Below are 15,903 nucleotides of genomic sequence, written 5' to 3'. Positions count from 1 at the left end.
ATGCAAGCGTCGGTTGGTCTCCAAAGGAGTCACAAAAAATAACTGCTGCCGGTGCCTTCTCAATGTTTATCAAGATATCAGTCGCTGTGCGTTTGATAATGCACGGAATTATAATTTCCGATTTCTAATAACGCGTGCAAAAAGCACATAAATGTTACGATACACTTCGTTGTCATACGTGATCTCTTATGGGGCTTCGCGCATCGAAGCAAAGCCGCGCAGGCGCACAGGGGCCCGGGTGAGAAGCGCTGCGTTCAAAGCGCAAGGCATCGCGCCGAACGGGTGGTGGCGTTCCTCCCTTCCATTACGGTGCGGTTCGGGTGTCCACCGAGATGGCAGAGAATTACTGCGCCATTTCCTTTCCTCAAAAAACCTTGCGTCCAAATGGCAAGGCATCGCGCTGAGCGGGTGGTGGCGTTCCTCCCTTCCTGTACGGTGCGGGTGTCCACCGAGATAACACCCTGTTGAAAATTCCAGCAAAAGTCATGTTGGAGAAAACGGTGGGCCGAATGGAAGTGTTGGTTTCCATGTTGGAGAAAACGGTGGGCTGATTGGAAGTGTTGGTTTCCACGCTGGGTGCTGTTGGAGCGAATGGGAGAGATGTTGGATGCACTAATGGCGACTTTGGGCCACCCTGGATTGAGTGGAAATTGTGGTGGCTGCACTGGCACTTTCAGTAAACAATATTGGGCTGAATGGAAACCACGCTGGACACTTCAGTGAACACGGTGGGACGGGATGGGCTTGGTGGTATCCATCGTGATTATCTCGGTGGGCCTGGCAGGCAACACTGGACTATGTGGAAACCACGGTGGGAGCCTATGGATGTGTACAGTCGCGAGCAAAAAATATTAGCACAGATCACTGGCGATCAGAATTCGTATATCTCACCACGCGGCGCTGCGGTAGGCAGAACTGCCTAACGGGCCGTTTCCATGTTTGCAGCCTAGGGGGGGGGGGGGGGGGGGGGCGGCAGGAAGTAAGCTTTATCAAGCGTGCACCGCCCGAGCGTTGAAGTGACTGTGCTTGCGGAATTTATTTTGGCTCGGTTATCATGAGCACAGATGGCTTCTTTTTATTACTGTTTTTTTATGTCCGCGATGGTTTGTCACAAGGAACTCGCGGGAACAATAGATGATAGCGCTGCTTTTAGTCAGCAGTTTTGCTGTCCGTGGCAGTCCGCTAATTTGCTGTCCGTGGCAGTCCGCAGTAATTTTACTGTCCGTGGCAGACCCCCTTAATACTGTAGAATGGGAACGGCCCGGCACTCCCGTTATCAGCCTCTCCGCCACCCGCAGTGCCAGGCGTTGTCATTCCGGCGCTCTGGTGTTCCGTCATGTGTGCTAATCTTTTTTACCCACGACTGTACCTACTTGTTTGGCATGGCACAAACCATGGCTGTATTTGAATGGCCGATGCTGGGCAGCAGATACTGCATATGCATGTGCCTATATGGTTGACAAAATGAAACTCATCAATGCACTAACAATCTCAGTGGGTCAAATCCATCAAACGTACAGTCTTTGTCAAAAGTAACCAGGCTGCATGGTTTGCTTCTAGCTCGTACAGCGGATCCCTCACAGCTTCCCTGAAGCTGGAATGGTAGCTAAAGGTAAGGGCTGAGGGTCTTATTACCTTCCAACACGTTTTGATCCTTAGGAATAACACAAGGGCTCCTCTATACAAGCTAGAAGCAAACCATGCAGCCTGGATACTTGGGCTTAGATTATCATTAGCAAAATATTTGAGAAAAAGTTTAACTTCATTGTTCACAAAATAATAAATTGCAGGTTTGCAGAGCCCTGCATGCCTGAATCCGAACACTCAATTTCATTCAGAAAATTTTATTGAGCGTGCATTTCAAGACATATACTAATTCAATTAACAAATTGTTAACCACATAGCTGGCCACAGCTTCTTTGTAGAAGGGTTACGAATACAAATATATACACAGAATATTTCGACAAGGCTGCACTCTTATACATGCACCTCGGTACACAATTACCAGTACAACACTGTTTTTCAAAATAGAAATGCAGATATATATAAACTCAATATGAGGATATAAATTACACAGCATATTTCATACTAAGAATTGATTTGGTTTTCACGTTGGATGAGAGAACTCCACTATAAAAAATGCACACCTTCACTGTAGTCTCAAGAAAGCATATACCGTGGAGGTTGTTCTCTCGACGCGCGTTTCAACGCTGCCGCCTCTCACGTCGTGCTGCCGATCAAACAGCGTCACCATGTTTTTACGACAACCTACTCTCTACGACTGCTACGTTGGGTATTTTGTTAGCCTTGCTGATCTCCTATCAATATAAAAAAAAACTTCCCCATACAAACAGAAATCGGCATGTAATTTCGTGAATGAGCAAAGCAGCAAGCCATACTGCCGTGAGAACTCAGGCATTTTTCAACCGCAGCGCAAGCAACAGGTCGTTAATTCGCGCGTTTCTACCAGTGGTAATTGCTCGCAATCGCTGCAATTTCTGTGGATGCCGATACGGCTGAATACCCAATAAAAATACCAAAAATAAAATAAAAAGTAGGATACAAGCTTTTTCACAACGAAACCGAAACAAGAACTGGTTGTCACCGCCAGGTGGCTGCCGGTAGCTGTTTTTCTGTATAACCCTCATGGCGGTTCGGGTGCTGCGTCGCGTGCATCGCGCTTCGGCGCTTGCTACAATTCGCTACTTGGATTGTGAGCCGTCGTGAACTGTGTTGTGGTTTGCGTGTGTTTCTTCTTGCTCAAGGGTGCACAATCGCGCAGTGCTGTCGACGTAGCCTATTCGAGGCAAAGTGTCATTTTTCTGGTCTCTCTAACTTTTCAGTCTGTGCGCTTCTTTGTGTAGTCCAGGATGGGTGTCCAGGCACAAAGACGCGCGGGCAGTGTCGCGGTGGAAATGTTCCAAATAAGGCCCGGAATATTTTCTTCTGTGTGACTACGTGGTAGAGAGTGCCGGCTACGTAGCACTCGTGCTGAAATCTCACTGGTTGGTGTAGTGCCCGTGACACGAAGGCAAACAGCGTTCTGCACGACTACGCAATCATCTGAAAAGGTAAGCAGTACTCGTGCATTATCCGAAGCATATAATGCTGGAACGGTGACCTGTCGTACTGCTGCAGTATTCGTGTTCAATGCTATAAAAAGCGTTTAAGGCGCTTTTGTTGTCGCCGCGGTGAGTTGCTCTGCCAAGAATTGTCGCTGTCGGTACTTGTTTTGGCGAAGGGGATGCGACCGTGCGTGCGCTAGCTTTGCATGATTTTGGTATGCGCATGTTTGCGCGTTTTGTTTCTTGTTGAGCACAGATTTGTCCTCGTATATGCCTCGTTCTACGCGTTTCTGCCCATGCTTGTTCACACCACCGCGCACGTTTCAAGGACCGGCACTTTGGCTGTGCGTAAAATGTATGATTGTCTTTCAAGATAGCGTTAGCACTTTGAGGGGGATTGAAACACTTTTTATTCGCCGCGGTTTTTGCTTGGCCCTAGACTGTTGAACCTTAGGTCGTGGGGTCGATCCTGATGGCAGTAGCCGCATTTCGATTTAGGTGAAATGAAAAAAAGAATGCCCCTGTGCTGTGCGATGTCAGCTCACGTTAAGAAATTCTAGGTGGTCTAAATTAATCCGGAACCCTCCAATACGATCAGTGCCCATTTTCCGCATCTGAATTCAAACCCCACTATAAAGAAAGCACTGTCCCAGGTTGCAGTTACCAACGAAAGTTAATTTCCGGCCGTCAGGATCTAATTTTTAAGTGAGTATGTGAAGATTTTTTTTTTTATGATACCGATAGCGTTTCTGGCTACCCAGAGTATAGGATCTTGCATTTCGATCACTCTGCTGTTTGAAAATTGGTTTCTGAGGAAAACAAGTGACGCAATAATTGTCTCAGTTATTACGATGTTTATCTACGCTTTCGAACGCAGATTTGTTTTGCTCATAGCAAGATTCCTTTACTAGTGCTAGGGGAACTGATGCATTTTAAACAGGGTAGTTTTACTTTGTATTGAGGCGTATACTTGGGCAAGTATATTTGCGTATACTTGGGCAAGTATATTTTTCGTGATCTTTTTACATTCATGTGATATTCACTGTTGGACCGAGTTCGCATGCTTGTTTTTGTACTCCTGTCATAGTGATAATGGAAAATTGGTATCTGCAGGTGGCACATCTGTCTTCCAGTCCGAGTCAATGGCATGGATTTTGTGGCCACCAGATGAAGTCAAAAGCTGTGTTGTAAGTTGTTACTGCATTGTGCTTTGTTCTTGTGGTTGCCATGAAATGTTCTCTTACTTTCATTGCTCTTTTCCTTAATGCTACTGCTTGGAGCAGTTTGGATTGCTCTGCAGAGCCCATGCTTGTTCACACCACCGCGCACGTTTCAAGGACCGGCACTTTGGCTGTGTGTAAAATGTATGATTGTCTTTCAAGATAGCGTTAGCACTTTGAGGGGGATTGAAACACTTTTTATTCGCCGCGGTTTTTGCTTGGCCCTAGACTGTTGAACCTTAGGTCGTGGGGTCGATCCTGATGGCAGTAGCCGCATTTCGATTTAGGTGAAATGAAAAAAAGAATGCCCCTGTGCTGTGCGATGTCAGCTCACGTTAAGAAATTCTAGGTGGTCTAAATTAATCCGGAACCCTCCAATACGATCAGTGCCCATTTTCCGCATCTGAATTCAAACCCCACTATAAAGAAAGCACTGTCTCAGGTTGCAGTTACCAACGAAAGTTAATTTCCGGCCGTCAGGATCTAATTTTTAAATGAGTATGTGAAGATTTTTTTTTTATGATACCGATAGCGTTTCTGGCTACCCAGAGTATAGGATCTTGCATTTCGATCACTCTGCTGTTTGAAAATTGGTTTCTGAGGAAAACAAGTGACGCAATAATTGTCTCAGTTATTACGATGTTTATCTACGCTTTCGAACGCAGATTTGTTTTGCTCATAGCAAGATTCCTTTACTAGTGCTAGGGGAACTGATGCATTTTAAACAGGGTGGTTTTCCTTTGTATTGAGGCGTATACTTGGGCAAGTATATTTGCGTATACTTGGGCAAGTATATTTTTCGTGATCTTTTTACATTCATGTGATATTCACTGTTGGACCGAGTTCGCATGCTTGTTTTTGTACTCCTGTCATAGTGATAATGGAAAATTGGTATCTGCAGGTGGCACATCTGTCTTCCAGTCCGAGTCAATGGCATGGATTTTGTGGCCACCAGATGAAGTCAAAAGCTGTGTTGTAAGTTGTTACTGCATTGTGCTTTGTTCTTGTGGTTGCCATGAAATGTTCTCTTACTTTCATTGCTCTTTTCCTTAATGCTACTGCTTGGAGCAGTTTGGATTGCTCTGGCCTGATATGTTTACATGTTTATATGAGTAATATTAGTTGGCTGTCAGAATGGGCCGGTTGCAGGCCATTTGAAGTTTTACATTCAATATTGCTCGTCTTTTAACCGTTGCATTCTATGCATGAAGTGCGAAATGTCTGCATGTTCTTGGCTGCATTATGTGATACTATTTGACTACGAATATTAACATTATGATGCATGTGTGTTAACTTAAATATGTGTTTTTATGCCACTCATCGCAGGTCACAGATGTAAAAGAAAAAGTGCACACATGAGAACTGGTTTCATTACTGCTGCCTTGTTTTTGCTAAGCATGGAGAGCTGAGCTAATTGGTTCTGGGTAGAATTATGAGACATCATTCCAGTGTACAAAAACACATGAACGAAGAGAGTAGACTCCATAGACCCCATACTTCAACTGAGGTTGATTCCACAACATGAGCTTTTTACATGCAAAGTGGTACTAGTGACCCCTGTGGCTGAAAAGTGTTTCCTCGACCAGGTAACAATTATTCAATGTTGCAAAAACAAAAACATAGGCGTAAGGTTAGCTTGTCACTCAAGTTGAATGCATTGGCGTGACTAAACATTGCCTACCTGGCTGACCCAACACACATTTGCGTTGAGATAATCTATTTCTTTTTCTGCCTGCCTGCTCCAGTCGCCTTACTTCGACATTGACGCTGTCACGACTCTGTGACAGCATCAATGCGCAAGTAAGGAGACTGGAGCAGGCAGTTTTCACAGGAGAAATTGTAGCCTTAGTGGTAGAAAGCCAGGTTCGAGAGATGAAGTGTGCTGGGCAGCGCAAGCCGGAAGACAACGCACATTCGCAACAGTGACCTGTCATTGTGCCCTATTGCCATCAGGTGTCACACCGCCTCAAGAAGGCCAGTGACAAACACGATGTACATGTCGTATTTTCAGCTTGGGAAAGCTGGGATGCATGTGCCACCTGATAAATGACGTTACGAAAAAGCCTGCCTACAAAACTAAGCACACCAAACCCCTCGTTAAACATGAGGTTGACATGGTGTACAGCATCCTCCTTGCCTGTGGCAAACATTACATTAGACAGACGAGGCTTGCATCAATGAACGCTTGCTTGAACATTGCAGGACAGCTGATTCATTAAGTGGCAGAGGTCATTTAGCTGAGCACATTCGCCTTTGCTTGCACAAGCGAGCATGCAAGGCGTTTTTGAAAGAAACACATGCCTTGTGCAAGTTTAGCACTTGAAAGGGCTGGGAAATTTTTTAAGCCTTTTGTATCTCTGTTGAAAAAGAGAATTACGTCAGCAGCCCTTCTGCAGCGCTCCAGAAAAAGAAATAGATTATCTGGAGGCAAATATGTTTGTTGGGTCAGCCAGGTAGGTGATGCATAGGCGTGCCGATGTGTTTAATGTGAGTGGCAAGATACCTTTACCCCTATGTTTTTTGTGTTTTGGTTTTTGCCGTCCTGAATAATTGTTATCTGGTGGCGGAAATACTTTTCAGCCCCAGGGATCACTAGTACCCCTTTGCACATAAAAAGCCTGTGTTGTGGAATAAACCTCAGTTGAAATATGGTGTCCATGGAGTCTACTCTCTTCATCCGTGTGATTTTGTGTGCCGGAATGATGTCTCATAATTCTCCCTTGTTTTCAGTGAATAAGGAGGGCTTCTGGTGTCTCTTTTTTTGTATGTGATGGTTATAACAAAGTGGCTACCCATAAACTGTCATTTTGGGCTTAATTGAAGGATCCTTGGGAATTTGTTTGACAGCATATTCCATGGGCACTTTCTTCAGAAAAATCAGTTATTTGTTACCCATTTCACTGCATTAACCATTGCTTCTCATCATGTCTCGAAAGTCATTGATAAGCACAAGCTTTCGAGTACCTGAGGGCTGTGTGAGAAGCCTTCTGACATACTTTAAACTACTGAGGATATCTGAAGACAGATTTTACCAATAATTGTTAGCCAATCCAAACCTCTTGGTTCTATCCCTGACAACCTGAAGCTGACCTGTCAATAATTAAGGCTGGAAACCGTTCTGATCCCCAAACTGTTCTCCTATTTTATTGATGTGCATTTTGCATGAACTGTTAGAGCACGAAATGAGTCCGCATATTACTTGCCACCATAATTCAAACTAATATTTCTATACCACTCATCACGGCTCCCATTCTCTTTACTAATGTGCAATCCAACTTTTTGAATTCACAACAGATTTTCACCCAAATTTAGATTCTTTATTTTAGGCAAGTGTCATCGACTTGAATTTCTCCAAAGCTTTTCATGTTTGTCATTATAACCTTTTAGCTACACTCTCATGCTTGAGCCTTCATTCTTTGATATTAGTGTAGATTCATTGCTTCCTGTTCTACGGCTGGCCTTAAAAAACTTGTACTTCTTCTCTTATGAAGCCCAGCATATCAATATGCAAAATCATAAGGCGTCCCTCATCCTGAGTCACTTTGGGATGTTAAACCCCCATAAACCAAACCAAGCACATTACTAAAGTACATTAATATTAGCCATTCAATAACAGTCTTTGTCTTTATGTCCCAACCTTGTCTTTATGACTGCATTATTCTGAAGGATGCCCCAACTATCTCAGCTACTCTGACTGTATTGACTTTTGCAAGACGGATGAATGGGCTTGTTTGTAATTCATTATGTCAAAACAGCGCAAAGAAGAGAAAGATGAGGAAGGAATGCGACGGTGCGAGTGCTGACTTTCAAGAAGGTTTATTGGAAAGCACATCAAAATATATACACTGTGGCCTAAAAAAAGAATGAAGAAAGGGTGCCTTGTAACATTCACTTTGGATCTGTCAAAAACAAAACTAAAGTTGAATATGAAGCATTTAAGAGCATGAACTCTTTCTTAGGGAGCGATAAAGAAGGTGTGTTAACACATTGATTGCATTTTTTCTACAATTTCAGTGGCCTCGATCATCTCATGCACAAACTTTTCTGTGTCTGTCTATCACAATGCAGCACGAGAAATTACGCCTCACAGCATAAAGGATGTGGCAAACGATCGCAGTCGCGACAATGAAACATCAGATTCCCCCTGCTAGCTTTGTTCACATCGTAACGGTGGTCTTTTGACCTCTCATTGGCACCTCTGCTAGTTTCTTGCTGAAGTTGATACATTAGCCAGATGGTTCAACTTTAGATTATTACATAGTTTCTTGGCTCTGGACATTGCTATTAACAAATCAGCTGTTGTGTGACACTTGAACTCAGAATTAACTGCCTCCGTTGCCTTGGACAGAAAGACGCCTTTAGACATGACCACAAAACCACCTTCTTTATCAGCAGTTGAATGCGATAGGGCCCACCGTCTTAAACCCGTTACAGTTCAGCCTGCGGGCAAGTTTCTGGCATGGTTCAAACCACGACACCCCATCAACCAACGCCCCCTGAAACACACCTGTCACGCTCAGGTCCAGGCACAGGAAGGCAAGACGTCAAAGTATGGCAAACAGCTCCAGAATAGTCCTCTTCGAAGGAACAATGGCAAATTTTGGCCCGTATATGCTTCAAGCAGCAGACGAGGCAGCAACTCAGTGTCGACATTGTGCACCTTGTTTTCAGACACTCGTGCCTTGGCTTCTCTGCTCCGGGCTAGTGAGCGCAAAGTGGCTGCAAAGTGGCATTCCAGATGGCTTTCACCTGGTCAACGGTGCGTGACACCGTCAACCAGCCACTCCCTGGCTTGTTTTCAGGCACAAGAGTTTGACAACAAGGTGCACACCTTCAGCTTGGAGTCGCTGCCTCGTCTGGTCCTTGAAGTGCTTATGGACCAAAATTTTCCGTTCCTCCGAAGATAACTATTGTGGAGATGCTTGCCATGGTTTGACGAGTTGCCTTTTCCACGCACAGACCTGAGTGTGACAGGTGTGCTTCGGGATGTTTTGATGCAGTGTCACGGTTTGAACCCTCTTTAGGAACTTGCCCACAGGCCGAACTGTGTCGTATTTAAGAGGGTGGGCCCTCTTGCTTTCAACTGCTGATAAACGGTGGTTTTGTGGTCGTATCGAAAGGCGCCTGTCAGTCCAAGGCCACAGATGCAGTGTATTCTGAATTTGAGTGCCACTTACTATCTGATTTGTTAAAAGCAAAGTCCAGTGCCAAGAAACATTAACAATCTAGAGTTTAACCATCAGGCTAATGCCATCAACTTCAGTAAGAAAAATTGTCCAGCTATCTTCTTTACCGCAAAGACCCATAAAGGTGACTGCTCCTTGAGGGTTGTAGTTTAAGAGAATGGAACCTGTCAGAAACAAATCGCCTTCTCTTTGCGACATAAAATTAAGTTGCTGAGCATTGATGACTCCTCTCGTGTAAGATCTGCAGAGAAAGTAACGCAGTTTCTACACAATAACTCTCGCACCAGTTTCATGGGGTGCTATGTTGACATCAAGGATTTATATTACGCCATCCCTCAATCAGGATCAATAATGTGTTGAAGAATTCATTAACCTAAATGGAGCAGTGGCATTCCAAACGTCTCAGGCGTTTTTGGTGAATAATTTTGTCGCACTTTTAAGCTCATACCTTCAGTCCACCTTTATTACATTTCAGAATAGCTTGTTTTTGCAAAAAAAACTATTAGCGCCGCTGTTACGTGGCTTATTGCAGGATCTCCAATCCTGACGAAGCATTGTCTAAGGTGAGAGAGGAGTTCAGTCAAAGCCTCAGTCCACTTTGAATCACCACTGAAATTATAGAGGATAATATGTCATCACATTTATTGGATCTCAATCTTGGGTGGTTACACTTGTTGGGCTTACGAGCCAAGGGAAAACAAGCTACTTTTACCATTTTCTTCGGTTCAGTCTAAGCTGGTCAAGAGGTGTCACTAACCTTTGCTTCAAAAATTCCTTAATGAAATCTTGTTTGATTGCCATGACATCCAGTTTTGCCCAGCTCATATGCCGTTTGTTCTTTACTGGATATTTAGAACCTTTGTCAGTGTCTTTAGCCGATTTCTTTAAGCAGAAGTTGAAACATTCTTTTTGTGCCCCCGTCGAGACTGTAACTCCCAAAAGGAAGTTTGTACGTACCTTTCTCTACATCGCACATTGGTCGCACCGGTTAAATAGGCAGTCGAGTTGGCGTCGATATTGTTTTTCTAACCCTATGAAGTTTCAGTACCTGTAGTCAACCGAGATTATCCATCAGAGTCTCTTCGTGCACTGCACAGAAGACATAGTGTGTTCGAACGCCTTGAAATGCGGCTATGTTTACAGTGGGAAAACAGGCAAGTGTGTCACTGAGAGGTTTAAAAGACCACCACGACGATGTGAACAAAGCTTGCGGGAGAACTTTGATGATTCACTGTCGCAATTGCAATTGTTTGCCAGATCCTAAACGCTGTGAACCGGAATTCATGTTCTGCATTTTGCCTGACAGACACAGAAAAGTTTGTGCGTGAGATAATCGAGGCCACTGAAATTTAAAAAAAAACCGTAATCACTGTGTTAGCACACCTTCTTTACGCTTCCTAAGGAAGAGTTCATGCTCTTAAATGCTTCTTTGTCAGTTTTTGTTTTGTTTTACACTCATGCAATGTGGTTGACACAAGGTGCCCTTTGTTCGTTGTTTTTTTTAGGCCACAGTGTATATATTTTGACGTGGTTTCCAATACACATTGGCGATAGTCAGCACTCATGCCATCATATTTATTCCTTCGTTGTCCTTGTCTTGTCTGCATTGTTTTGTCACAACGTATTGACCTCCTTTCCCACCTCTAGGGTTAATGGTATGGAGAAACCTTAACCAGATGCAGCCCCACATACTTGGAGCATGTCACGATACATGCTGCTGGCACCACAAGGGCACTCGGGTTTATCAGGAGATGTCATGATCTGTGTGCTCTTGCCATGCTGCGCAGTTTATGCATAAAAATTTTATTGATTCCAAACTGAAGTATTCCCTAGCTCTTTCAATTTTGCACCAAACTGTTTGATGCTACGCCACCAACTCCCTTTAATCCAACAGCGACACTTGGTACAGCATATGTGTAATCAGTCATCTCATTTGACCACCAGACATCACTGCATAAAAGGGGAAACGCTCGTTTAGGTGTGTTCCATATACTCTACAATACTTTTCCACAACTTAATGTTAAATGTTGCTGCCCCGCTTCAGACCAGGATGCCATCACAACTAAATCAAGAAATTTTTCCTGTTCCCATTGAAGAATAAATCAAATCAAAGTTTATTTCCCATCTAGCACTACAGATGGAGGAATCGTAGAAAAAAGCTGCCCTTGGGCAGCTTGACGAGTCTACAATCCTTATTATTGACAGGGAGGCAACACAAGAGTTTATACAATTTTAAAAAACAAGCACATCAAGGAAGCACCGGAGAATACACGAAACAGCAATATGTATACATAATGAAACTTAAACAATGTTATGCAAAAACAAATTATGTAGTTCATGACGTGAAAAAGAAAACAAATCGAGGTTAATGTGGATATACCTATTTAGAAGAGATGGAAGTGTGTACTGAAGGCATTCCCTACCAAGATTTAGTCGAGGTGTTGGCACTGTCCATTCTTCGCCACGTCTTGTTGGATAGACTGATTCTTTTTTCCTTAGTTCTGCAAAATTTTTAAGATTTGTTACATTCTTCTTGATTTCTGTTTTAAAAGTAACACTGAGGCGATATTTATAAAGATTATGTGCTTTAATAACTCTGGAATGACAAAAGAAAGCTGCACTGGGATGTCGTAACGGTAAATTATATGCATTTCGGAGATATCTTTTTTGCATTAAATGAATACGTTCAAGGTTAGTGAATGTTGTAGTGCCCCACACCAACTGGCAATAGTTTAAATGCGAGTTGAATATTGAATTGTATACCAGCATCTTAGTTTTTGTGGGAAGTATGTATTTTAGACGGCCTATAACACCAGTGATTTGAGCTATTTTTTTCAAGATATAATTGACATGATAATCCCATGACATACTGGCAGAAAATATGACCCCAAGGCATTTAAACTGCTCAACAATTTCTACAGCCCGCGAGTTTAATATAATATTCTCGTGCAGTGGGATAACTTTATTTTTCGGCCTAAATATGACAGCTTTGGTCTTACTCTCATTTATTTGCATCAGGTTAACTGCAGACCAGACCTCAAGAGGCATTGTGGCATTACATTGTTTGATAAGTTCATGAACATTTTCACCCGAAAAAAATACGCTCGTATCGTCTGCATAGATGGAAAACTTTGTATTATCGCTAATGTTGACAATATCGTTTCGGTAAATATTGAAGAGTAGAGGCCCTAGCGTACTGCCTTGGGGGACACCGTAGAAGAGCGGCTTCGGTTCAGACTGTATACCATTTATGTACACCACTTGCTGTCTAAACGACAAATAAGAACTTAACAATGAGAGCGCTTTTTCTCGGATACCATAGTAGTGTAATTTATTTAGTAAGATTTTATGATTTACCAGGTCAAAAGCCTTTGAGAAGTCCACAAATACACCAATGACAATAGATTTGTTTTCAAGTTGCTTTATTATATATTCCTTTTGTTGGAGTAATGCAAGTTCAGTGGATTTGCTTTTGCAGAAGCCAAATGGAAATGGTGTTAGCAAGTTAAATTTATGGATGAAATTTGACATTCTTAGATGCAGCATTTTCTCAAATGCTTTCGAAAACACTGGCAAAATAGAGATTGGTCTGTAGTTGGCGAGGGCGTTGCGATCTCCTTTTTTGTAAAGAACAACAACTTTTGCTAATTGCATTTTTTCCGTAAAAACTGCAGTTTCTAAACAGATGTTAAAGATGTGAGCAAGTATGGGAGCAATTATGTCAACTACATGCTTGACTGGCCGTATTTGGATATCATCAATGTCACAGCTACTGCTATTGTTAAGATTTGTTATCACCGACACTACTTCGTCTACCGTGACTGGTTGCAGAAAAATTGTTTCATCATTCTGAATTCGAACATATTTGCAAGCGTCAGATCCGGCAGCACGTGTTATAGCACGGGTAGCCAAGCTCGTTAAAAAAGTATTGAATACATTAGCCAGTTCGACGCCAGAAACTTCCTTTCCATCAATATTTAATTTTGTTAATGCAGTGCGTGAACTGTCCCGCTGCAGAAGTGTATTTAATCTCGACCATAGTACACCATTTCGAACATTCTTAACATCTAGAAGTGACACGTGATAGGCTGTTCGTGTAGACCGCAGTTTTTTAGTCAATTTGTTCCTATATTTCTTAAATACCGCAAGGTCCTCAACCTTCCGGCTGCTCAAAAATTTTCTGTACAGCTTGTCTTTCATTTGTATTTCTCCGCGAAGCTCTGGCGTTACCCATGGCTTGCGGATTCTGCGACTTTTCACGCGTGTTACAAGAGGAAAGCAGTCGTGATATATCTGTTTAAAGCAATCGACAAACGTATTATAGGCAACATTTGCATCATGAAGTTCAGCTATCTTACTCCAATATACTTTCATGAGCGCATCCCTAAAGGATTTCAATGATGATTCTGTAATAGCTTGGTATGTGATTGATGTGGACTTACTTCCTATTGTACTAGCGTTCTCAATGCAAGCAAACACAGGAAGATGGTCACTAACACAACAAGATAAAACACCAGAAAAAGCATTCAGCTGCATAGAGTTAGTAATAATTAAATCGAGAATAGAATGGCCTTCGCTTGTGACTCTACCTCACCACATTTTCATTGCATGTGGTCCCTCAAAATTATGGAAATAAGTGATATCGCTTGGAGCATTGACACTGGTTTGTTTTACCTTTTCTTTGCTGCTGTTTTTATTTTTTGCAACTGATGTATCAATGGATTGTATGCCTCTTTTCGTAGTGTATCGTCTGCGACATCTCAGCTGTGCTACTGCAGTCACCCTTCTGATGTTACCTTTATATTGTCCCTCTTATTAATACCCCACTAAAAGCCTTCAGAGGACAAAAAACGATGGCTTTTTTATTTTGCTCATTATGGCACACGTCAGGCTTATGTTTAGGGATATAGGAGAGGCCTTTGTCTTGCAGTGGTGCTAGTTATGCTGCTGATGATGGTACTTAATGACGAGCATATGATATATTGAATAAGAACCTCAAATTATTTTTCTTTTTGAGTGCGAATAGCTTCAGTGGTTCTTGATTTAGGCTCACTTTATTCCTGTGGCCACAATACGGAGTTTACTTTTTTAGCACTCTAATACTGGCAAGAATAAAAACTTGTGGATCCTAATTCTTTCATTTCAATCTTTTCTGCAGAGTGCATCGCCCAGTTTTCCCAAGCCCTCATGCACCGGTGGTACATCAACAAGGCTGTTTCATGGGGCCCAGCTGCATTGACAAGTGGCTAAAGAAGAGCAAGAGGAGCATGAACACAAAATAAAACTGGCTGTAGGAGCTTCATCTATTTTGATATTTGCTGTCTCATTGCGACAGACATAACATTGCTGCATGGCCCCTGCCCCAACATCTCCCAGTCATTCCAACATGCCCAGTCATTCCAACATTACCAGTCATTCCAACATTACCAGTCATTCCAACATGCCCAGTCATTCCAACCTGCCCAGTCATTCCAACATGCCCAGTCATTCCAACATGCCCAGTCATTCCAACATGCCCAGCATTCCAACATGCCCAGTCATTCCAACGCATTTTCCATTACCATAATCCACCAAGGTTTCCAGTGTTGGTTTCCAATATTTACATCATTGCCTTTTTTTCCAATAGGGCATTAGGCCCGTAAACATTTCATGCTTACTCTACTCTCGGTTACGGGAGAGGCAGAGATTTTAAGCATGAAATGCTTTTAGCTCCAGTTGTCGGAAGTGTGGTGACGTCACGCCGAGACCGAGAGCCATCATCCGGGCACTGAAATCTCTGAAACGAGAACATCCGGCCACCGTACGAGACTTAACGAGATTTAACGACTCTCTCTAAGCCCTCCTACGCGACCGGCATGCAAGCGCCGGTTGGTCTCCAAACGAGACAAAAAATAACTGCTGCCTGTGCCTTCTCAATGTTTATCAAGATATCAGTGGAGCTGTGGGTTTGATAATGCACGGAATTATAATTTCCGATTTCTAATAACGCGTGCAAAAAGCACATAAATGTTACGATACACTTCGTTGTCATACGTGATCTCTTATGGGGCTTCGCGCATCGAAGCAAAGCCGCGCAGGCGCACAGGGGCCCGGGTGAGAAGCGCTGCGTTCAAAGCGCAAGGCATCGCGCCGAACGGGTGGTGGCGTTCCTCCCTTCCATTACGGTGCGGTTCGGGTGTCCACCGAGATGGCAGAGAATTACTGCGCCATTTCCTTTCCTCAAAAAACCTTGCGTCCAAATGGCAAGGCATCGCGCTGAGCGGGTGGTGGCGTTCCTCCCTTCCTGTACGGTGCGGGTGTCCACCGAGATAACATTAGGCCCGTAAACATTTCATGCTTACTCTACTCTCGGTTACGGGAGAGGCAGAGATTTTAAGCATGAAATGCTTTTAGCTCCAGTTGTCGGAAGTGTGGTGACGTCACGCCGAGACC

At 43.3% G+C, this 15,903-nt stretch overlaps 1 long non-coding RNA gene across 3 annotated transcripts; it reads left to right on the top strand.

Annotated features, from left to right (window-relative positions):
* The first annotated feature begins 2,618 nt into the window (after window positions 1-2,618).
* Window positions 2,619-14,777, top strand: LOC149327914 (uncharacterized). Of its 3 annotated transcripts, XR_016285962.1 has the most exons (4): window positions 2,620-3,071; window positions 4,179-4,252; window positions 5,187-5,260; window positions 14,630-14,777. It is a non-coding gene; the product is annotated as an uncharacterized LOC149327914 (long non-coding RNA). The 3 variants fall into 3 exon arrangements; XR_016285964.1 differs by lacking the exon at window positions 4,179-4,252 and having other exon boundaries at window positions 2,619-3,071; XR_016285963.1 differs by lacking the exon at window positions 2,620-3,071 and having other exon boundaries at window positions 4,036-4,252.
* Window positions 14,778-15,903: the final 1,126 nt, after the last annotated feature.

Source organism: Amblyomma mixtum, chromosome 10 (genome assembly GCF_055824585.1).
Source record: "Amblyomma mixtum isolate Tamu chromosome 10, ASM5582458v1, whole genome shotgun sequence".
NCBI classification, from domain to species: Eukaryota; Metazoa; Arthropoda; class Arachnida; order Ixodida; family Ixodidae; genus Amblyomma; species Amblyomma mixtum.
This window is presented reverse-complemented; position numbering and strand designations above follow the sequence as displayed.